This window comes from Zootoca vivipara, chromosome 9 (genome assembly GCF_963506605.1).
Source record: "Zootoca vivipara chromosome 9, rZooViv1.1, whole genome shotgun sequence".
NCBI lineage: Eukaryota > Metazoa > Chordata > Lepidosauria > Squamata > Lacertidae > Zootoca > Zootoca vivipara.
In genome coordinates this window covers 14,109,494-14,134,917 of record NC_083284.1, presented here as the reverse complement: position 1 = coordinate 14,134,917, position 25,424 = coordinate 14,109,494, and the positions used below count along the sequence as shown (strand labels likewise).

Genomic DNA, 25,424 nt, shown 5'->3' with positions numbered 1-25,424 from the left:
CCCCACCTTTCCACCCCCTAGCTACAGTCCTGAACTTGTCCCTCAGATCAGCCTCCATGCCTAAGGACTGGAAAGCACCCAGTGCAACACAACTTTTAAAACAGGAATCCAGGGGGATCCTAGAAATTACAGGCCAATTAGCTTAACGCCTGTGCCTGGAAAACTGGTGGAAAATATTGTTAAAGATAAAATAACCAAGCATATAGACGAACAAACTTTGCTGGAGCTGAACCAGCATGGCTTCTGCAAAGGTAAGCCCTGTCTCCCTAACCTATTAAGAGTCCTTTGAGAGTATCAGTAACCACATATTTGGAGCTCAGAAGACATAGCTGTCCTGAACGCAGTCTTGGGAAAGTCTCTTGTCTCCACATTGTCCAATTTCCAAAAGTGACCCACAGAATGCCTCTAGGGACCTTACAAGCAGGGTATAAGGGCAAGAGAGTTCCCCTGTTGCTTGTTCTCAGCACTTTTATTCAGAACTAAACTGTCCCTGAACATAGAAATTCCATTTAGCTATAATGGCTGAGAAACGTGGCTTGCATGGGCAATGCAATTATAACCAGCTTGGAAATGGGAGCAGCTTGAAAGAGCTTGTAGCGCATCCCCATTCCTTGGATGCATCAATTTCTCTGCTTTTAATCAGGGGTAATGAAAAAAAAAGTCAAATAAAACTCATAATACATAATCTATATTAGGGAACAAAAAGAAAACCAACCTGAAATTGCTTTCAACTCTGCGGAAGTTTTATCAGACAAATATTTCCAGGGGCAGGGGCGAACTCCTACTAAACCAAAACATAATAGCTGGGGTTTATTGTAGGAATTGCCTTAGAGGCCTGGAATAAAATGTAAAATATAGAAAACACAGACATAAAAATATGTTATAACTAGATACACATGTGTTTTGCTGGCGTCTACCCGGTAATAACTTGAGTCAATTCCTAAAAGCTATTGTCTCCACACAGCTCATACCTATATATTTTGAATCAACACTAAAAGAAAATGGGTCACACCATGGTGACTCAAAAAGAGAACAATTTATCACAAACCAAGTAAGTGTCACAAGCAGAAGAGAAGCAGAAAACATGTGACCTTGTGATGTTCAAAAATCAGCTATATAAAAACTCAAGAAATAATATGCTAAAGGGCAAAATTATGTGCTTGCTACGGTGACAGCATAACTGTGGCCATGAACATGAACCCACACCTTAAAAAAAAAGTTTTTATTGGTTTTTGAAAAGGAAAAAAAACAAGAAACAGGAACAAAACAATATCCCTCGCTCCCCTGTTCCAAGCCTATCTAACCATTTTATTTATTTATTTTAACATATAATGTCTTACATAGGCCATAAAATTTAAGCAACAAAAATGCTGTTACATTTGCCTCAACATCATGATAAAAAAGTACTCCATCATAAGTCCTTGGTGATTCATGTCCAAGTTATTTAGTCTAATCGTATTCAATAAAGTCAAACTAGATTTTCCTAAAGTTGTCCCTTTCCTTATGTTGTTGTCTTTCTCATGTCCTATTTGTCAATCTTATCATTAATGCCAGATTCCTGCTTTTCCATTTCTTCCAGTTATAACAACATGTGGGAAGCACCCTGAAAACAAAGAGTTTACAAGTTGAAGTTGTAGCTAGTACGGTAGCACTAAACCAAGTCTGATCTAGTAGCACAAGGCTTTGTTGCCTTTTTTCTCTTCCTCCAGAATTCCCAACCAAGATTTTCTCAAATCTCCAATACCCAATAACATAGCAACGTAAGGATGATCCTGCTGGATCAGGCCAAAGGTTCATTGAGTGCAGCATCCTGTTCTCCTAGTGGACAAATCAGAGGCATATAGGAAACCTAAAAACAGGACATGAGTGCAGCAACAGCAGCAATTTCCCCATTTCTGATACCCTGCAACTGATGTATACTGCCTCCAAATTAAATACCCTGCATTTCCCCTGTTCTAAGAGACATTCTTGTTTCACATCTATTTACAAGAGGACTCAACCCCTTGGCACAAATGTGCCTATGTTAATTTATATGTATAGAAAAGTAAATTTAGGTCTCTGAGCAAATTAAGGTGGCGAGTGGCTGGGTTGTCACCCGGGGGCTGTTTGGCATCATGTTCAGCAGCCCAATAAGCAAAGTTGCTTTTTCTAAATAAGAAAGTAGGAAACAACATGAGCTTGCCATATACAACAGAGGTGGGCAGCAAGCAAAATAGCTCCCATCTGGAAGTACAAGGGATGGAGAAGAACAGTCAGGAATGTTGAGTCCAAGGGATGAGGAGAGAGAGAAAAGAAGATGTGGGGAAGAAGGGGAAGAAGTGAGACAAAGCAAGCCAGAAAAGGAAGTTGGTAGCACTGGCTAACCTGTAGACCATCTTTATGCCCACTTACACATATCTATCTATACAGTATACAGCATTATTATGTATCATATATACGAAATGAAAAGGCGCCTGCATCTTGGGAGAAAAGCAATGACAAACCTAGACAGCATCTTAAAAAGCAGAGACATCACCTTGCCGACAAAGGTCCATATAGTTAAAGCTATGGTTTTCCCAGTAGTGATGTATGGAAGTGAGAGCTGGACAATAAAGAAGGCTGACCATAAAGAAGAATTGATGCTTTTGAATTATGGTGCTGGAGGAGACTCTTGAGAGTCCCATGGACTGCAAGAAGATCAAACCTATCCATTCTTAAGGAAATCAGCCCTGAGTGCTCACTGGAAGGACAGATCGTGAAGCTGAGGCTCCAATACTTTGGCCACCTCATGAGAAGAGAAGAATCCTTGGAAAAGACCCTGATGTTGGGAAAGATGGAGGGCACTAGGAGAAGGGGACGACAGAGGACGAGATGGTTGGACAGTGTTCTTGAAGCCACCAACATGAGTTTGACCAAACTGCGGGAGGCAGTGGAAGACAGGTGTGCCTGGCGTGCTATGGTCTATGGGGTCACAAAGAGTCGGACACGACTAAACGACAACAATATACAAAATGATCTGCTGGTGATCAAGCTGATATTACTGGGTGCGTCCATGTGATTTTTATTGGTCTTATGTCGTTTCATAGATGTTTTTGCCTGCTCGCTGCCTTTAGGGTCTCATTATGGATGGAAATCTGCTGAAGAAAAAATGCGTGGATTGCTCCAGTTGGGAAGCATAGAATCGGAGAGTTGAAGGGGACCCCAGAAGTCATCTAGTCCAACCCCTTGCAATGCAGGAATCCCAGCTAAAGTACCCATGACAGGGAGTCTCTGAAATATATGTGTGTGTAGGGTTCCTTGCAAAGGAAAGCTCTATTTCTGCGCTGCTGCTGAGTTTTATACCCCACGCCAATATAGCAAGGAACCCTATGCACAAGTCCCGAGTCCCACGGAGTTCAAGCGAGTGCGGGAACTCGCAACATCCATTCAGACGTGAGAGAAGTTACTCGGAACTCACCGCCCCACAACAGCCTGTTTTCCGTCTCCTCTCAGGAACTGGCCCCCTAAAAGTGCGAGGAGAAGAAATTCCCTAAATGGTTGGCGCTGAGGTTTTCTTTTTTGCGGTGAGGAGGACCTTCCTAGAGGAGCCTCGTCCACCCGCCCGCCCAGGGGCGTCTCTGTGAGGGAAGCTGAGGAGGCGGGCCGAAGGGAGCCGGCGAAGGGCGGCAGGGAGGAGCGCCGGAGGAAGGAGCCAGCGAGCGCTTGGGAAAGAGGGAACCGCGTCGGGCGGCGGCGGCGGCGGCGGCGGCACCCAGAGGAAAGGAGGCCGGAGCAGGCGAATTAAAATGGCCACCAGCCGCTGCGGGAGCAGCTGGGAGCGGAGCAGCAGCAGCGGAGAAAGCAGCGCCTCCTCCTCCTCCTCCTCGTTTCCCGGGATTGCCCGCTCGGCCCAGGCCGGGCCTTGATTGATGGGGGAAGCGGGAAGCGGCGCTGGGAGCTGCCGGCTGAGGGGAGCCCGACGGCGGGCGGCGCTGCCTTGAAGCCCACCTCCCCTCCTCTCCCCGCCTGGGCTGCAGCCTCGCCGTAGGAATAAAGGGAGAGAGAGAGAGGAGGAAAGGAGGAGGAGGAGGCGGACGGCCGCCCCTCCCTCCCTCCCTCGGAGCCTCGTCCTTGCTGTTATTATTATTATTATTATCACCATTTCACCATTTTTCAAAAAACTGAAAGCCCTCTCTTCCAAAGCCCTCGCCGGTGGGGCGGATCCCGGACGCGTCTCCAACCTCTTTCAGCAACCGCGCAGCGACCACCCCGGTGAGTAAACCTGGAGCTCTGGCATTAACCTCAGCTCCCTCCCCCTCCCCCCCATTTTCTGTCACCCTTCGGCTCCCGAGGACACTTGGGGGGGGTGTCTCTCTCCCCCCCCCCTCCGGCTTCCTTCCCTCTCTCCCCCTCCCGCCTCGCTTCCTAGGCCGCAACGGCGGCTCCGAGCTCTCCTCCGCCTCCCCGGCCAGGGATGCTGCAGCAGGAGCCGTTTGCTTTTTTTCTCCTTGCTGATCCCTTGCTGGCTTTTGGCTCTACGTCGGTTCCCCCGCACCCCCACCCTCTTTCCCCTGCGCCTCGATTTGAAAGGGGTGGCGAACAGTTACCCGCATTGCTTTAGCTCGTTTTTTTATCTGTGCGTGTTTATCCTTCCTAGGCTGCAATATTCAGGAGCAGCCGGAGGAAAGGAATATATTTTCTTCCTGGCGACGAGAGAGCCCAGACTTCCTGATTTTTTTCTTCTTCTTTTCAAGGGTTTGCTTCGTTCTGGGTTGGTGGTTTTCTCTTATCTTCCCCCTCCTTCACCACCCCAGTTGTCGTCCCCCCCCCCCGTTTGCTGCCGGTTTTGGGATCTGCATGGGATTGTGGGCCTTGTTTTCTCCAGCAAACGGTGTTTTGTGTGTGAGAGACAGAAGTAAATAAATAAATCTCAGCTTGCGTTTGCTTTAACTTATGGGGGCAGGTTGCAACACCCACTACCCCACCCCACCCCCTGTCTCTGGAAGCTGCTTCTGCTTTCTGGGAGAGGGACAGAAGGGCCCACGGAAACGCTGGCAGCTTGTCCTCTTCATGGCCCTGCAGTGATTGCCTTAAAAAAAAACCCTCTGTTTCTCTCTCTCTCTCTCCCCCACCTCAGTGTGCTGTCTTTACCTTTGTTAATGGGTTTTGTTCCTTTTAGCTGCTGGGAAGGGAGATGGGGAAAGAGATGGGCAAGGAGAACAGATCAGAAAATACAGGGGGCCCCCACCCCACTTTTAAATCTCTCCCAACCTTCTGTGCCCTGCGGTATGATGAAGGGAAAGAACAAAAGGCATCCCATCCCTGTCCATTAGGGGTGGTTTGTTTTTGTTTTTATAAAGTGCTTTACATGATCATTCTGTAGGAAATGGGGGGAAAATGCATTTGTCTGAAAGGCTCATAATATTGGTTCAGGAGGATGAAGGAATATTTGTGTGTAGCTGAGGGGCAAGGAAAGACCGACTAGTCATTAGGAACTGTAATGGATTCCCCCCCCCCCAATCAATGTTGAGTTACGTTAGGATAAATGACTCTGCTAGTTATGGTAGAGAATCTTTTAAATCGTTACCTGTCAGTCTTGAAGCAGTTATTGCTGATAGAGATCTTTCCGAAGATTTCAGGAGTTCCTTCTCCCTCTTTTAGCCTGGTTTACAGCTTCTTCTTCTTTTACTACTGACATAAATATAACAAAGAGATTTGGGGCACCCTAAAGACTTAACAGATTTATTATGGCACAAGCTTTCATGGACTACAGTCTACTTCATCAGATGTACAAAGTGTTATTCTGAGTTGCATGTATACATGATTGGAATAGCATATTGTAAAAAGTAGGGTCAGAGGGGATTTAGGAATTGTATTGTGTACTTGTTTGTGTGTGTTAAGTGTATCCATAGAAGATTCCTGCAAGTTTGTTTTGCAGTATGTGTTTCATAAGCTAGCTGAAATGTTCCATTATCCTATGTAGACTAAGGTTACCATACATTCCCGTTTCCCGGGGACAGTCCCCGGATTTACAAATCAGTCCCCACTACGGGAGGCAGTGGAAAACAGGAGTGCCTGGCATGCTCTGGTCCATGGGGTCATGAAGAGTCGGACACGATTAAACGACTAAACAACAACAACCCCATACAAAATCCATTGAAGTTGAAAAGTGTCCCCGGATTCATTGAAAAAAATCTGGTAACCTTAATGTATACTGCAGTGACCCGAGTGCAGGATTCTGTTTAAAATCTTGCGTGGCTTAGCTCCATTTTAATTTGTTTTTGTGTATAGTATATAGACTGATGGACTCCCCTCCCCCATGCCTCTGCTAATAACTGGTATTAGAAAGAAAAGAGATCAGTCATACATTATTCCCATGCTCATCATGCCTCTGAGATAAATGCAACAGAGTTCACTCTTATAAATAATTGTTTCAGAACTTCAGCTGCTCATGTAGAGATAAGAAATGCATCTGCTATCCTCGACTGTTAGAACTGGAGGCTGTGATAAGCAAGTCAGCAGTTTCCAAAATTTGGTGCATGAATATGTGCAGACTTTTGGATTCGTTGCTTTAAAAGGAGAAACTATTTTTGAATATTCTTCCATAATACAGCTCATAATACAGTCTTTGGATATAGGTTTCTGGCATATTTTGGCATATGTGCCAATTTATTGAAAATTGACATTCTCCATGCTTATTTCTCAACTACTTTCAGAGATAGGATTTTACTAATCATGTTGTTGTGCATGATAGTTTCCATCACTCAAAAATATGTGCCTTAAATTAAAGTTGCTTATCTACTCTATAGATCAGGCATCCCCAAACTTCGGCCCTCCAGATGTTTTGGACCACAATTCCCATCTTCCCCGACCACTGGTCCTGTTAGCTAGGGATCATGGGAGTTGTAGGCCAAAACATCTGGAGGGCCGCAGTTTGGGGATGCCTGCTATAGATCTTCTGCAGATATATTGACAATATTCCTAAGCTCAGTGCATGAAAAATTACTATTTCTCACCGAAACATTATTGACTACGCTTGATGGTGTTGAAAGAGGAAAGGCTTGGTTAAATATCAGGAAGTGTGGCAAATGATTACCAAGGGAAGTTTTGAAATTCTTATGTTCTGTAGCTATAGCAGCTTCCAATAATAATAATAATAATAATAATAATAATAATTTATTTATACCCCACCCATCTGGCCAGGTTCCCCCAGCCACTCTGGGCGGCTTCCAACAAATACTTAAGGATTGGGTTGTTCCATGTTGACCAACACTGTTTAATGCTTCAGCGTAGGAAGAAGCATATATGTTCGGTGTTTACTATCACACAAATACAGGTGCCTATTTTTTCATGAATATGTGTTGAGAAACTCTTGTGACATTCTACTGAGAGTACATACAGTATGAGCAAAATTGTCATGGGTGCATGCGAATGAAATTGGTGGAACTATCCCAGCATTCAGGAACAAGAGAGTAAGCTATCAAAAAATGAGTGCCCTCCAAAGTGATGTTGGAAAAGCTGGTCACTGTTGCACATCATTTTAAGCAATAGATAAGCAGAATGCTAGAGCACACTACCTGATCACTCCTGCTTTGTTCCTCACAGCATAAGTGAGAGCAACAAACCACAGACTTTAGTTTGACATGTCATTTGAACCCAGAATTGTGCTTTGTTTCTTGGCTTGATGATTGTGGTTTTCTTAAGGAGAAACAAACCATGATCTGAGTTCACGTGGCATGGTAAGCCACGTTTAATGGGTGTTGCTCTCACGCTAGGGGAGGCGTGAAACAGAAGCAATTGGGCCATATGCACTCCTTGTTCACAGTAGCTCATGGTTTATGGCTTAATGTGCAAATAATCAAAAATAAAAGGAGGCTATAATTTAAACTCTACATTGAACTAGAAAGTAAACAGACAAATACTTCTATGTATGAATATTTTGATTGTTTCTTTCTGATTCTTGTATTGTAGTATCCTACAATAATTTGGAATAAGACATCAACTCATTTTGAAACACCAGAGCTGAGGTTATGTGCCCAATTCATTATCCCGAGGCAGACCTTTGGCTTATCTTGCCTTAGACAGGTCTTTCCCAACCCTGCTACTTGGGATTCTTTTCATCTTGCAGCCCTGGAGATCTTAGAAACTGAATTTGTAACCTTCTGCATGCAAAATGTTATTGTATCATTGAGGTGTGGCTCCTCACCTCATTCGAATACTATGGTGCTAGCAGTCTGTTTTTGTTTGCCAAAGTCAAGTGAATCTTTTCAAGCAAGGTATGTTAGTGCCTGGGTAACATAGATGTAGCAGCTTGTAGTATACGAAAGCCCACTTTGGGGCATGTGGTAGCTATATTGGGATCAGCATTCACCAGTGGGTGTATGTCCCACGTCTCAACTTGGTTGCACCATTACAAAATTCTTGTTTTGAAGAGAAAAATATTTAGAATGTCAAGGCAGTTATTAGTGCCTGTCCAATGAAAAGTTGGAAGTATTTGTCGACACATATTGACATGGTAATGCAAGCAGCATTCAAAACTCCTATTCGACAGGGAATTTCATTAGTGTTTCTGCCTCCCCACTTCCAGCTACTCTCTGAAGACTGGAGAAGAGACCCTCCTAAGGATATTAGGGGAGTGGGCAAGGCAAGGACTAGACCATATGAAAAATGAACATAATATTCTAGCTGCAGTTCATTCATTTTCAGCTTTGTATTCTTGTTATAAAAAAGTGCACCTAGACCAGGCACCCCCAAACTTTGGCCCTCCAGATGTTTTGAACTACAATTCCCATCATCCCTGACCTCTGGTCCTATTAGCTAGGGATCATAGGAGTTGTAGGCCAAAACATCTGGAGGGCCGCAGTTTGGGGATGCCTGGCCTAGACATTCCATTGTTGCGCCCATAGCCTAGGTTTAAGGTGCCATAGCTTTCATATCTCCGCTTCTAACACTGAATGCAAGTGATTACTCCCACCTCCACCAACTCATGCTTCATTCTAGATGGATTAGACTAGGAGTCCCTAAACTTCCTGTTCCTGTTGGCACATGTGGAATTGTGTGTGTTGTGGACGTTAGTTAGAAAATGGCTGTTGCAGGGCATGGAAAAGGAAGAATATAAAAGGTGGGTCAGAATGGTTCCCCTTACACTTGCACAATTTTTATATGGGATTTTCCCTAGGCCACCATCAAATAACGGACCACATTGGTCTTCATGGGCTGACCTGTAAAAAAATCCTGCAGATCCAGCATTTGTCAGCACTGTCATGGCACAGAACAAATCATCCTGGGTGGGATTCATCTAATGAGCTCTGTCAGTGAAAGCCCGACAAAGGGACTCCTGATTGCACAATGGAGCTTCTCCCCCTTCCCTCTCTCTGCATGCCCTTGTGCCCCCTGAAATTGGCTCGGGGTGGCAGGTGGAACTCTCAGAATAGTGCAGCGGGAAGGGAAGGAGAGAGAAATTGTTCTGTCTGGCAAGCCAAAAAGCTGACGGAAAGGGGTGTGTGATGCTGAATTCTTCCCCATGATTTTTACAAGGAATGTCCCCCAAGCCACCAACTGAATAAAGCTGACATTGATTTCTGTGGATAGCATTGGAACAGTGTTTACAATGGTAAAGAAAACCTCACCTTAGACTGGGATCCTCATTGATTTTTATGGTTGTTACATGGGATTCCCCCCCCCCCCCCGATACCACAAAACACATTTGTGGACACAGATATGAACTGTGATTTGATTGTGGTTTTAGAGGGATTCCTTGTGAAAATCATGAGGATCCATGAGCATGAAGTTCTGTGACTTGAATCCATGTTTTTGTGCTATGGTGGCTCTGACAAGTGCTGGATTGGTGTTTTGTCTTTACAGTGCAAGCAATAGAAACTAATGTCAGTTTTAATTTGTGGTGAATGATTTGGTGGGCATGCCTTATACGGACCTGTGAGATCAATGTTTTTCTGCCATGATGGTGCTGACTCCGGTGATGCTTAATTCCATGCACACACATATGTGATTGTAACTTCAGAACACTAAATTTTTTGTAGAACTGCAGTCTTTACCTGTACAGTTGTGAACTTCATTGCTTTAAACAGAATTTCCTCTGACACTTGAATATAATTGCGTCTGACTTTCTGACAGTTTGTTCTCAGATCTTGTGCTATAAATGTCACTTCTTTTTGGACAGTGAGTGTTGGGCATGTGACTAATTTCTGTTTACATTTAAAGATTGAAATTGCACATATAGATAGAGGAAGATGAATAGTTTGGCATGAGACCCTTGCTTTTCTCCATTCTGTTAATTTAGCATCCACCTTCTCCCTCCTCCTCATTTCTGTCTCAGAAATAATTGTGAAATTGACACCACTGGGTTGTACTAGAAATCTGGAAAGAAATGCAGCACTAAAGATGCAAGCAAGAAGTGTCTGTCTGTGCCCTGCTGCTGGGTGAACCTGCAGGCATTTGGTTGCAGCTTTCAGCATTTGCTAATTATTAGTTCAGCGATAAAGGCTATTTTGTTTAAACTCTGCAGTTTAGGGTTCTTGGCACTGCCCACAGAGCCACATGATGTTTGCTGCTTTATTTCCATGACCAAATTGTGATTTCTAAGCAAATCATTTACAATGGAAAACCACACCACAGTTTATGAAATAATCTGTGTTTGGTTGCCTTAGCTATACTTTTACCAAAGTATGCTAAGTTCAGTCTTTCTTCCCCCCCCTTCCCTGCTCCCCATTAATGGAGACTGGCAACTTTAAGGAAGTGTTCTCTGAAGATGCCTTGTGTCATAATCACTATTTTAGCTGCCTCAGAATCTGGTGCCATTATGGATATTTGAAAATGAAGAAATAACCTTTAATGAGAAGCAACATAGGGAAGATCTACACAGATAAGTGTTGCTTTTTCATGGCAGGGAGAGAGAGCTCAGATAGGACCACTTACTTCTATGCTATGTCCAAATTCTCATTCATATTTATATTAACTGTTGGTGGGGGTATGCATGGATTAAAATTAGAATGGGGTGAATAGGTGCCAAATTTGAAGACAGTTCTTTGAATGCATCCCAGAACAATTCTTCATATCCCTCTTCATTTTTTCAACTAGTCCCTCCCATGTTTTGTTTTTTAGACTTTCTTATGTAGCACATATGCTAATCAGGATATCAAGGGTTGGGACAGGGATTGATGCAAAGTGTGTAGTATATTCTTTTGAAGCTTGTGTTCAAATCCTACTGAAAGAGGTTGTGAGTGTGGCATTAGTTGGGACATGTTGGCTGTTTTATGTATAGTGCGGTGATATATTATACTTAGATACTGCAGCTAAAGGAAGTTCAGTTTTGTTAGTGTTAAGTTTAGCTCTTTTTCCTGCTACTTTGTGGGGAAGGTACCTTTTTGCTAAGTTCTTAATATGAACTGTGGAATGAATGCCTTACTATGGGTATAATTGTAGCATTGATATTGGATATTTACTAATCTGTTGGTATGGTTCTTGCTCACTTAAGCTTTTAATATGCTCTGGAAAATCTCACACATCACTTGGGAAGACAGGCGAACTAATATCAGTGTACTGGATGAAGCAAAGATCACCAGTGTTGAAGCAATGATTCTTCAACATCAACTTCGTTGGATTGGTCATTTGTGCGGATGCCTGATGATCGCCTTCCAAAGCAACTACTGTACTCTATACCGAACTTAAAAATGGAAAGCGTAATGCTGGTGGTCAACAAAAGAGGTTTGAAGACCGTCTCAAGGAAAATCTAAAAAAATGTAGTATAAACACTGACAACTAGGAAACACTGGCTTGCGAGCGCTCCAATTGGAGAACAGCCTTTACCAAAGGTGTCGTGGACTTTGAAGACACTAGAACTCATAACACAAGGGAGAAACGTGCTAAGAGGAAGGCACACTTGGCAAATCCACACCGTGATCAACTCCTGCCCAGGAATCAATGTCCCCACTGTGGGAGGACGTAAGGGTCCAGAATTGGCCTCCACAGTCACTTACGGACTCATTGTTAAAACCATGTTTATGGAAGACAATCTTACTCGGCCGCGAGTGATCACCAAAGAAGAAGACGACGACTTTGTAGCGTATTCTTATTTGTTGTGGTTCTGTCCGAGAATTGCTTTGAGTGCAATGTATTTGTGGAAAATGCAGTTTATAAATAAATGGAATATGACTAGCAACACCATTGTATGCTCCTTTAACCTCTTTCAGTTCTTGCAACAGGACAAGAAGATGTTTACAGCCTTGTTTATTCAATCAGATTTCTGGATAAATTTGTATTTGGCTTCTCTTTGCTATAACTGTCTGCAGAGTTGAGCACCTTTTTAGGATAAGATCATTGCTTTGGACTTAGTTAGAATACCAGCATGGTCCTTGGTATGCATTCCCTCTATATATTATTTATAAATATTTAAAGTATGCCCCATCTATAAAAAGAGGCCAATTTAAAAAATAGTGGTGGAAGGGCCAGTGGTTAGCAAGAAAGCATCTTTGCAATACTGTAAGTCATTTTCACGCATGTAAAGAAAACAAGTGTATGAACCCATTTGGCTTTTTAATTTTTAGCTTACTTAGTACCTCTGGCTCACTCCCTCAGTATTTTAAAAAGTTACTTTGTACCATCCTTAAGTTGTATAGAGAAGATAGAATTGAATCTACAGTGTTTCAGCTTAAGTAATCATTACTTCATTACGTAAATTTCAAGAATGTGCTGCAAGTTGGCTGTGAGTGCTGGAAGCCCTGCTGTGGAACTGTGGAAGGATGGAATACGTTTAAAATTATGTATGTATGTGACCTAATTCAGTTTTTAAGAGAGTCAGCAGAGCAGTTTTTGTGCCGGTTTTAAAGAATATATAAATTATCAGAGTGAGTACAGTTCTGCATATCATTAAGACTCCCTTGGAGGACAAGGGGTCACATAGGTGTGCTATAGGATACTACAGAGAAGCTGGATGAATTCTTTGTATCCGCCTGCACTGCAGAATATGTAGGGCAGATCCTTTTCCAGAACTAGCTTTCTCAGAAAGTGTTTGAAGATCTGAAGCAAGTAGATAAAGTCTAAAACTTAGGCCTTATTGACAAATTTAAAAACCACAAACTTAATTGTGAAATTGCTGGTCTAACAAAAATATGTAACTTGTAGATCAACCTCCATACCTGCAGTCTAGAAAGTGTAACACCTTATTATGATCCAGAGGGGACCTGGGTATTAGAATGCTAATTAATATCTGTTTCTGGTGTAAACTATGGAAACTAAATATAACTCAGAGAAAAGAGTATCTAATCAATATGATCAAATAAAAACAACTTGTGCCCTGGTAGTGGGGGCCATCACTCGAGAATATGCATACATGCTTATAAGTCTATAAGAACCTAACATAGAATTTCAGGGTTACATGATAAGTAAGAAAAAAGTAATGGACCAGCAGAAATTTGCAATTCTCCTTGAAGAGTAATTTCTATCACTACACTTCATTTATGAGGTTATTTTCCTGGATGAATATGTGAGGTTTCCCCCCTGAAACAAACATTCCATGTGCACTTTTTAATCCTTATTCAAATGTATGTGTTTTGGTTCTTTATAGATAGCAGGTGCTGGAGGTGCAGACAGAATCGTTAATGGTATAGAAGGAATAATTTCTGTCTTTGTCTGTAACTGAAGGTGATGGTAAATGAAAACTGCTTCAAGGATTTGCAGTTGTGTCTGATTTATAGTTCTCCTTAGATGAAGGAAGCATACGCAGGAAAGAAAATGAGTGGGAAAGGTGACATTGGATGATTAAACAGAAATTCTATTTTGGGATACATTAAAAAGGAAGGTGCTAGAGATGTAAGATAGATGAATATTCTTTATTTGTGTATTTTTATGTATAATCCTTTTTAGTGGGTAGCTAGAAAATTAATGGCCTCTATAAATTGTTTGAATGCTTGGGGGAAACAACAATATGGACATGGGGAAGACTAGGACTGCTGTTGCTAACTCTTCTTCCAGCTACCTTTGGTAAAAGTGGGGTGTCGCATCACTTTTAATTTAGTTTAAGGTAGTTTTGTTTCTTCTGAAGCTGACTTGATTCTGTTTTGTAATTGGGAACTTCATAAGAATGCCTTGTCTTGATTAGCAGAAGGAAATCCCAATAAAGTGTGATAAATTGAATTTCTTTAAACAAATATGAAAGAAACTGTCCTCTGGTTGATTAAGTAAGATTGAGCAGGCAATTAGATGATGCTGACTGTATTAGCAAGATTGAAATTGCTCTTCAGTGCTAACAGAAAAGAAAGCTGCTAGTGGTTTCCTCCTCTTTTCTCTCCTGGGTGAAAGTGAAAATACTATCCTGTGTATCTGCAAAATATATTTACTTATTGCCTAAAATTGCTGTCATTCTCTACTGAGGCCAGTTTACATAATCACTTGTAGCAGTGCAGTAATTTATCACTTGACCTTAGTGCTGGATTACCCAATAGGCAGACTAAGCACATGCTTAGGGCACCAGCATATCAGGGGCAGAAAAATGATTTAATTTTTGAAATAATTGACACTTGATATTTCAGAAAAAAGACATTGAAGTAGAGTGTAAGGAAGTTTAACAAAGTTCTGGGAAATAACAGAACTTGGTTTAGCTTCCTTACCGAGCCTCTTGGGCTTGCCGATCAGAAGGTCAGCAGTTCAAATCCCCACAACGGGGTGAGTTCCCGTTGCTCGGTCCTAGGTCCTGGCAACCTAGCAGTTCGAAAGCATGCCAGAAAGTGCAAGTAGATAAATAGGTACCGCTCCGGCGGGAAGGTAAACAGCATTTCCGTGCGCTGCTTTGGTTTTGGTGTTCCGTTGCGCCAGAAGTGACTTAGTAATGCTGGCAACATGGGCCGGAAAAACTGTCTGCAGACAAATCCAGCTCCCTCGGCCAGTAAAGTGAGATGAGCTCCGCAACTCCAGAGTTGTCTGCGACTGGACTTCACTGTCAGGGGTCCTTTACCTTTTTTTATACTCTACTACACTCTCTCCCCATTTTTCTGTTCTCTTTTTGTTACTTATTCCCCTCCTAAACCAGGGGATGTCCTACTAATGTACATCAATATAATGAGAGGAAATCAGATCCTCTTCAGATGTGATCCCTCCCCCCTAAAGGGTCAGTGCATGTGACTTTAGGACTGGGCCCTTGGACATAAAAGGTAATGTCTGGCAGGTATTTGAACACAGCTTCCCTTTTCCCTTACATTGCACCCACATTTAAATAACTTTGTGTCTCATGCTGTGGACATTACCTTTCATGTGTAGGCAGGAGGAGGATGAGATGTCACCAACTTGAATATTGCTCCCCAAATCAACAACCAAGCCACAAAAGAAAACTATCTGACTCCCAGGGAGGCCTTTTCAGCCATGGTGTCTATTCCTGGAGCAAACATTGTTTTCTTTTAGGCACCAGGTACGATTTTTTTTATTAAAAAAAATCCATGCTTTTCAAAAATTTAATCAATATAAAATGTTACTGACTGTTCACTCTTTTTTCCTGTGTATTTACACGATTGTATATGTATAATCTTGTAACTACCCTGAAATCAAATTTGGTGAAGGATGGTGAATCAGCCAGTCAAGAAATGTATCGAGAGGTATGTGTTTAGATGGGGTCGTTATATTTGTATATTAGCTGTACCTGGCCACGCGTTGCTGTTGCTCAGTCTGTTAAATAGAAAAGAAAGAAAAGAGAAAGTATATGTTTCTAATATGTTTAATTTCACAATGGTTGTGGGTATACAATATTTTTTGTTGTTCCATTGTCTGTGGAGATACAGAGATTGTCTGGTTTGATTACTCTAGAACACGCAACATAGAATTGTCCATGTGAGAAGTAATCTGTGTCTAGATGTAAACCGTACAATTCCAAAGATTGGCCCTGAGCTTTGTTGATAAGACATACACACCAGACTTCCATTGAAAGCAGAGAACGTCCCCTCTCCCCACCATCAGAGTCCCCCTTCATTTTGCAGACTCCCCCACCCACGTGTGTTCTGAAAAATCCACCCACCCCCAAAATAAAGCATGGGCAAACCCCACCCTGCCCCATTCATCCTCCCCGAAGCCACGCCCCACCCCCCACCCCAGCCACATGACTCACGACACCCCTCTCTCTGATCCCCCGCCGCATAATGTAATATTCCTCCTGCGTGATGTCATCCTACCACCCCGACCCCTCTCTCTCTCCCCTTCACATACCCCATGCACATCTTGGAGAGGGCCTGGCCGCTTCCCCCGGCGGGTCCGGGTGGGCGAGGGGGCAGGCGGCCCAGCTGCAGCTGCTTCTCCAAGGTTGACATGGCGGGGAGAGGCGAGGTGGCGGTGAGGGGGCAGGATCCGGCCTCCGCCCTCCCAGAAGGAGCCGTCGACCAGCTGCTCCTAGGAACTTCTGCCCGCTCGCGCCAGAAGGACGCCTCCCAAGGCGTCCTGGGAGTAAAATATTTAGTATGGCATGTGTTGCTTTGACGTACAACAGATGGCACTGTTTTTCAAATAAAGCATGTTTTTACATGTCACAGGTGTGACATCTATATAATACAGTGGTGCCTCGCAAGACGAATTTAATTCATTCAGCGAGTCAATTGGTTTTGTGAAAAATTCGTCTTGCAAATCGTGGTTTCCCATAGGAATGCATTGAAATTTCTTTTTGCCCATAGGAACGCATTAATAAAATGTCAATGCATTCCTATGGGAAACCGTGATTCACAAGACGAATTTTTCGCAAAATGAATTCGTCATGCGAGTCACCATCAGATCGCAAGACCCATTCGTCTTGTGAAAAATTCGTCTTGCAGGGCATTCGTCTTGTGAGGTACCACTGTATAGGTATATAAAAACACCCGCGTATTCGAATGCAACGTTGTGTCAAAATTTCAAAGCAATCGGTGAAGAACTTTCGGAGATTTACATTTTTATTTATATGGATTGGACCAAGCAGAGGGATTTGGAAAATTGTAAAGTCTAGTGTTTGCTGGGCTGTTGCATTTCAATCAGCAGGTGTAGAATATGTAATTGTTTATCTCACTGGAAAGAAGTCTTCACAACTGTTTCTTGCAATACCTAATTCTTAGTTTTATACTGAAACAGGATGTGAATTAGCTGTAAATTGCAAGATAGGGTTTGACATAGATTAAGAAAACTGTTTAAACTTGAAAAATTGGTATATTTCACAAAAGCAGTTTCCAGCTTCAACTTTGTGTGAAAAATAACTAACTGAACACATTCCGTGTGCCATTTCTTAGTCTTTCCAAGAGTAACTGTGTGTGTGTGTGTGTGTGTGTGTGTGTGTGTGTCCATGCATGCTTGTGAGGCGTGTACACTCACAAACAGAGGGGGAGAGAGCGCACATCCCTGCCTTTCCTTTATCATTGTACTGCCACTTATACACAGTGCTTTTTCCCAAGAAAAACAGGTGCCAGTACTCACCGTGAAGTTGTTACAGTAAATGTCACACTTTTTAACCAAAAAGAGAGAGGTGCCGGTACTGTGTACTCTTGAGTACTCCCTGAAAAAAAGCACTGTTTATATGTAATTTACTTTTGAAATTGCGACCTTAGGCACATGGCTGAAAAATACATACATCGTATGCTGCCTTTTCATAGTTCAAACCATGCTCAAGTCGTCTTACAACAAGGCAAGTTCTACAACCAGCAAGCACGAGGAAATATTCCAGTTGGAACGGTTTGGTCAGGGAGTGTAATATAATCCTAGATTATCACTGCAGGGACGGGGTGCAGGGAATCACATTTCAGATGTGATTGTTTATTGTTATACTCTGAATCCAAGGGGCTAAAGCAGTGGATAAGCAGCAGATCAATATGCATAAAGGAAATCTTAAATATATAATTCAAGAGCACATACACTTTGGCCTCTGCAATCCTTCTTTGCATTCCGAGAATACCCCCTCCCCCCCAAAAAAATCACACAGATAGAAAACTTGGGGCTAAAGCCCTGTGAACCACCCTCAGATCTTATGATGAAGGGTAGTATATAAATCTAATATAGGGTTGCCATACGTCCAGAATTTCCTGGACATACCTGAAATACTGCTGTCGGAAGCAGTGTCCAGGCAGAAATCCAGGTGGAAACAAAGCTCAACAACTTTTGTGTCCGGATTTTCACTTAATCTAAGAAATAATAATAATCATCATCATAATAAAGCTAGCAAACTGAAGACCATGACACCTAGTATAAAGGGAGAGGGAATGTTTTTGTACAATACACAGAAAAATTCCTTATCCCAAGGTAAGAGTCACTACGTAAGGTGCAGAATATGGATTATGAAATCCTACTTCCCCTGAGAGGCAGTCTGGGTCAAACCAGTCTCCTGTGTAATGAGTTTCAAACATGACTGCTGTTACTACAAAAGCCCTGTTCTGTTTTTACTTCCCATGCTTCTCAGAGCCTCTTTAGCAATGCCTCTGTTATTATATTAATGATAATAGCACAACAGTGGAAATGGTTAACAAATCTGGCTATGCCAGGCATCCCCAAACTTCGGCCCTCCAGATGTTTTGGACTACAACTCCCATCTTCCCTGACCACTGGTCCTGTTACCTAGGGATCATGGGAGTTGTAGGCCAAAACATCTGGAGGGCTGCAGTTTGGGGATGCCTGGGCTATGCAGTAAAATCTCTGGAATTCAGTTATTGCAGAAAAACAATACCCGGTAGCATACCTTAAGTGTCTCTAAGGGACAGGAAGATTCTGCTCATTTCTACACAATATGGTGGGATTTTATCTCATGTAGTTTAGTTTCTGATTTATATGTATCCCTCTCCACACTGTCTAGAGCAGGGGTTCCCAACAAAATTTTCTCGAGGACCCCTCATCGAGCCGCTATTGTGACAAGGACCCCCATTAATTCCTAATCCTAAAATTAAAAAGTGAGAGCCAAATTAAGAGTCTTTTTATATTTTATATGTTTTTTACAGTTACAACAGAGTACTCCATCAGTATACAGTTAGTTTTAATTTTCAGTTCTTAATGAGATGAGTTAAATCTGTCCTTTGAGTCCATTATTTCTGAAATATTAGGTTCCAAACTTGAAACTTTCACTCTGAAATCCGACCGCATGTCGAGCCGATTCCTATATTTGTTTTTCATGAAACACATGGAAGAAAATGCTTGCTTTGTTTACAAACACTACTGTTTTGCAAAGAGGCAGCGCGCGCCAGGGAGGAGGGAGGGGAATGGAGAAGACAGGGTACCTGCGCAGTAGCGCACAAATGAAGCCGACGCGCGCAAAGCATCTTGGGGAGGTGAGCGTTAGTAGAATGTGCACGCTGCCTCTTTGCAAAACAAACTCTGCGCTAGACTCTGCTCATGCAGGAAGCGGCCAAAACAAAAAATCTGTTATCATACGAAATATATTTAATATATTATATTTTTTATTCTAATAGCATCTTGCGGACCCCTCTGGCATAGCTCGCGGACCCCTGGGGGTCCCCGGACCACCTGTTGGGAACCACTGGTCTAGAGAAATATGTATGTCATGATCTTTGATTGGGTGTTATTATTTAATATGGTAAATGGGGAGCCATCCATAGGAATGCATACTCCCTGCCTGTTGCAAATTCCCTTTTCTGTAATGTTAGGTCTCCCAAATATGGTGGATGATCAGGTGTTCCTTTCTGCTCCCCTTCATTTTTGATCAGGCATTCCCCACTCTTTGACATGTGTAACTGATCTGGACTGATTATATAATACAACTACAGTGGTACCTCGAGTTACAGATGCTTCGGGTTACAAACTCCGCTAACCTGGAAGAGTTACCTCGAGTTGAGAACTTTGCCCCAGGATGAGAACGGAAATCGTTGTGGCCGGTGCAGCGGCAGCAAAAGGCCCCATTAGCGAAAGCACATCTCTAGTTAAGAACAGTTTCAGGTTAAGAACGGACCTCTGGAACGAATTAAGTTCGTAACTAGAGTACTATTGTATTAAGGAGTATGTGTGGGCCCATGGCTGTATCCCCTAAAAGTGGCCAGTGTTCTGTCTTAATCAAACTCTTGGTAATTTTTTAATCATTGTGGCAGTTAACATCTGCAACTTGCGTGGAATCTACACACACATAAACGCTGTGAAAATGTTTATTTAAAAAAATATTTTTTTTGAAAAATACATTGAATTTTGCATAGCTCGCTGTTGCCATTCTTTGTCACATTTGTATATTTCACTTTACAACACATTTGAAATTTTTTATTTGCAGCTGTGTAGCTAGCTGAGGCTTAGGACTGAAGCAGATTTGAATCAACTAAATGGAACCATTACTGTAGTCCATAATGCATTGTAGTGCTTGTGGGTAGCTTTGACTCATGAACATGAAATATTCCCTTCCTTGTTAACTTCAGTCTCTTGCATTTTTCGTAATCAAAACCTTATTTACTGCTACTTGCTTCTTCACCATCACTTACCTACTTTGACAGGGGGTTTGTGTTGCAGCCCCTGCTCAGAAATAGCATTTGCCTTGCAGTGTTGTTCTCTAGAGAATGTTCCTTACTCCTGAGTGCCTTGCATTGCTGTTCAGACCCTGAAAGCTTTTAAAGAAGCTGTCAAATTAGAAATGGCAGTGCCAGATGGAAGCGCTGCACCTACTGTGACTTGCTAAATTCAATAAAAGGTTAATGGTACTTTTTGTATTGTATTGGCAGGTTTGGTGATGACAGTGTTGTCAACCCCACAGCATGAGGAGAACAGTAGAGCCATTAATAAATTACATAGCACTGCCAGTGTGTAATACTCTACAGATATATTCTCATTCTTCCACTGGAGGTGGAATGTGTTATGAAACCTAAATTTGCAGTTGGTCACTATGCTTCCTTTAATAACAGTACCACACATCATTTAACCCTACACTTTTCTGGACTTTGAAATCACTTCATACTTTCAGTTAACCACATAACAGTCCCATGGGGCAGGGATTACCAACCTTTTGGGGTATATTTGCAGACAGTATGGTAACCCTAATTTCAGTGGTGGGGATGGACCATTTGGGCACCGCGGAAGGCCTTTGCATGAGTCTGAAGATGGAGTGATTTGAATTGGGAACTTCCTGGGTTGCATTAAAAATCAAATAGAGTCTTATACAGGCTGCCCATGCCAAAGCTCATTGTTCAGAATTCAATTCTCCATCACCATTTGAGTACATATTCTCACATTATCTGAATCACATAAACAAGGATGCCCTGGGATTTTCTGCTTGCTTATTTATTTATTTATTGAATCAGGATTGTTAAATAAGAGGGAAGGAAAACCGGTGTAGAAAGAACTTTTGACATAACCTGGAGTGTAGCAAATTTTAATGCAAGTTTGGAGGGAAGGGGGCTTGTGATTTTAAGTGGTAAGAGAGCCTGTTCTAGCTAATGCTTTCTCATCCTGGAAGTACTTGATTAAAAGGGACCTTTGCTTGGGATGGTTTCCTCAAAGAGCATTTGCTTGTTGTGGTTATTCAGTGTCATGGAGAGGAATTGCATATGATCATACCCATTGTTCTTGTTGCTGTTACTACTACATCATATCTTCCATAGCTGATTGCTAGTACGTATTGAAAGAGGTCCCAGAGTTATGTTCTGGGAAGCCGTTTTCCATTAGATCCTTCATCCTTGGCAGGCTTTTAAGGGAAAAGGAAAGTGATGAGCACAAAGAAGAAATGTGTATAAAAAGGGGAAGTGCACTTGGAACAGGAAAAATAGGAACTAAGGCAATAAGAGGAGGAGACTGGGTCCTACCCACACCATGTGTAAATGGTGAGGTACATGCTATTTCCGCCCTTTTCAGCAATTTGTACTTCTGGATGCCTAGAATTTAGCAATCCCTGTCATAACTCTGAATTGTCACCATAGCAGTTGTAGATTTAGTTATTACAAAAATAGGAAATTGCTTCATTGAGTGCCTAAAATCTCTCATTAGTCATCGTCACATTGATTTTGAGAGATAACTTCTTCATTCTTTTGCCCAAGTAATGACTGAATGTTTCTCTTACTTTCAGGCTAAATTAACTTTTTGACTGAAGGGGTAGCTTTACATTGTAGTTGTGATATTTCAGTAAATTGCTGGGATAATTTTTTTAAACTCCGTGCTGTATTGTACCTTTAAAAAAAATTTATTTTGCTTTGTTTAAATGTCAGTGGAAGACATATGCAACCCAGTTAATCTGTCCGGAACAAGTAATGTGTGAAACATCTCTGAAAGTCTCATTGTGGGATATCTGAGCAACTACATATTTTCCAGTTGGCCCAATAGAATGCACCTGGAATTCTTCTAAATGATTTTTCTAACTTTGCACAAATGTTCTACATTAGCAGTAACTTTTATGTTGGTCTAAGTCAGGCATCCCCAAACTCAGCCCTCCAGATGTTTTGGGACTACAACTCCCATCATCCCTAGCTAACAGGACCAGTGGTCAGGGATGATGGGAATTGTAGTCCCAAAACATCTGGAGGGCCGAGTTTGGGGATGCCTGGTCTAAGTCTATTACATTTTTTTTATTGAGGGGAGAGAGTGAGTGAGCCTATTGCAGCTTCAAATCTTGTAACTTTAATAAGTGCTACTGTGGTATGGCATATCCTGTGTGCTGGTTGTTGTCTCTAAAGTTTTATTATACATCTTTTCAATAATTTGACTCTTTTGAGAGTAAAGCATTTTGCTGCACTTTATCCCTGCAAATTATACTAACCATGTTGGAATGTGAAAAAGAGAAGTTGAGAGAAGGCAAAAAAACAACAAAATTTAGAAGAAAAGTTATGTGGACTTGACTAATCGTATTCAAAATTTCATGGCAGCAGAGTACCAGGAAATAGTGTCATCGTAAATGCTGTTTCATAGACTCTCTCTACCACCAGAAAGTGAGCACCTGCCAATCTCTGTCATGCCCCCTAATGTAAGCCCTATTCTTTTTAGTCTGGAAAAGAGTGTGCTTTGTAATGAGTGTCTTACATTTGCTTGTTGATATGTTATTGATTACACATCATTTGTGTTAGCAAAGCTTCATATAGCCTTATTTTTCTGAAGATGACAACAGTTCTGGAAGCAACTTTCCTTGTTGACAATACTGTGGTTACTAATAATCTAGCCTCTTTTTTGTAGTTACCTAACCCAGGGAAAGTACCCCCACCCCCAATAAAATCCTGGGAAAGAAATGGCTTCATTCTCATGAAGTTGGCAACTAGAATTCAAGGAATGATATAAAAGTCAGTGGCACAGATTCAACTAACACAGCACACTGTCTGAAGCCAGTGTAAGGACTCCCACTGTGCCACCTCCATCCACTCTGGAAAGTCAAAACCCCTAGAACAGCATTCAGTGGGAGAAGGGGGCATTGTTCCATCTGGCAACCAGAAATGCTTGTGCTAATTGAGCCATCAGTGATAGCAGTTTTAGGAGAGATACCTCTATGCAAGTACCTCCATTGTTTTTCATATTACCATGACTCTCACTCTTTCAATATGTGGGTAAACATGAGTCTTCATTTTGCTGTTGATACAGAAAGTGAAATTTTGGATTGCAGCAAATGCAACACTTCCTGGCCCTTCACCACAGCTGAGCAATGGGAATTGGGCCACTAGATTGCTCATGTCCTCCCCTTGCTGTCTTTAGTCATCATTTGGCATTTCATTTGTCTCAGTATGCATGTGGCTGCTTTTTATATATTTTATTACATTCACATTCTTTGTTTCTTTAGTCATGGCACCTGAGGCAGTGTTTAGTGTGGCACACATGTATTTGTGGGGAGCTGAATTTCGGCACAGTTAAGTGCATGAATAATGCCCTGTCTTTATTCAGGAATTGTTTGGCTGTTCAAAAGAAATACCGTGTTTCCCCTATTTTAAGACGTAGTCATTATATAAGCCATAGCAGGATTTTAAGCGTTTAGGAAATAAAAGCCATACCCTGAAAATAAGCCATATCTTAAAACCTTGTACAAGCCTACGTGCGCTGAAGTGGCCTCTAGTGCACGCGGAGTGCAATGGGGGTCGACGCCCACAAAAGGATTGCAACCAGCCTAAATCCCGCGCAGCGCAAGCCCGCGCGGGCTTCCGCGCAAATAATCCCCAGCGTGTGCAATGGAGCAAGTGCGTCGAGGACTGCAACTTTGCAGCGCCATCCCAACTAGGTCGAATTCTGTGGGTCTTGTAGCCACGCCACCCCCACCCCCACCCCCAGGTAAATGGGGCCGGGATTCAAGGGGCCACGAGGAAGTCCCTCGGACGCGAACAGGCAAAGCGAAAGAAGCGCGGCTTTCCTTACTAGCGCTCGGTCATCCTCCAGCTTCCCACATAAGATCAGTGCGCCTGCTGCGATCCCACGACGGCGACGGCATTCCCATATTCTTCCGGCTTAAGGAAACCTTGGAGGACGGCGAGGCGGCTCGCTCATGGCGCTCCCGAGCGGCCTCTCGGCGGGAATGGAAGCAGCCAAGCGCCTCGGTCGCTCTCGGCGGCGTTGCGCAACTCTCCGCCTCCTTCCTTTGTGTAGGTCCGGGAGAGGGGCAGGAGAGACACCCCCGGCGGGAGCTGCCTCTTTCCACGTCGGGGACTGGCTGCAAAGGAGGCTCCCCAAGCGGCTGGGTCTGGGCCACAGGCGGTGGCGCTGAGCGCACGGAGATGGCCCACGAGGCGCGAGGAAACGGCCCGCCTCCCTGGCGAGCCTCTCCGGGCGCTGCAGCATCTCCGCGCCCACGGCTGCTCTGCGCGGCGGGAAGAGGGAGCAAGAGGACGCTGGCGAAGGCTCGCCGCGAACTGCTGCCCTCTCCCAGGTGCCGCGGGCGTAGCCGATTTGGCAAAGGGCCCCCGGGACCACCGGGGAAGATCAAAGGCAGCTTAATTAAAAGCAGCGTCCTGAGAATCAAGGCGCCTCGGCGGAGTGAGCCTTAAGGTACAAGACATCCCCTGAAAATAAGACACCGTGTGTTTTTTTGAGTAAAAAAAAGAATAAGACGGTGTCTTAAAAAGGGGGAAACCTAATGCCTAATGCAAGTGTAATTTGCGCTCTTGATGTGAGTCCTTGCTGGGCAAGATCTATGAGTCTTTGTTTATCGTGTTACTTTGGAAGTTAAGAATCCAAGATGTATAGGTAACTTTTGGGTTCTGCAAACACAGCATCTCCCCAGTGTTCGAAATTAGCCAGGCACCAGGCACATTTTGCACCAGGCTTTCGACCACTTGCGACCAAGTCGAGTTGCCTAGGTGCCAGGATGGCGCCTGACATCTGCACCGTTTAGAGTTGCATGCCTAGGGATCATTGGATCTGGTTTGTTTTCACACAAATACCCTATCCTGTAGAATTCTTTCAGTTATATTTTATCTACACAATTGGAATGAATTTCTGGAACCAAAATGCTTTTTCTGTTCAGCCTGAGCAGGAGAAGTCGCCATTAAGAAAAAGAGGTCGGAATAGGCCCATATATAGATGTGGACTGTCCCTGGATCAAGTGACTTTTCTTCTTTGAGTTCTCAAAGCTC

At 43.0% G+C, this 25,424-nt stretch overlaps 1 protein-coding gene across 4 annotated transcripts in view; it reads left to right on the top strand.

Moving 5' to 3' along the window:
* Positions 1-3,631: 3,631 nt before the first annotated feature.
* Positions 3,632-25,424, top strand: part of WDFY3 (WD repeat and FYVE domain containing 3) — a 125,871-nt gene continuing 104,078 nt past the window's right edge. For all 4 annotated transcript variants that reach the window (XM_035112493.2, XM_035112491.2, XM_035112492.2 and 1 more), the window contains exon 1: positions 3,632-4,230. The gene's annotated coding sequence lies outside the window, so the exon portion shown is untranslated. The remainder of the gene's footprint in view (positions 4,231-25,424) is intronic.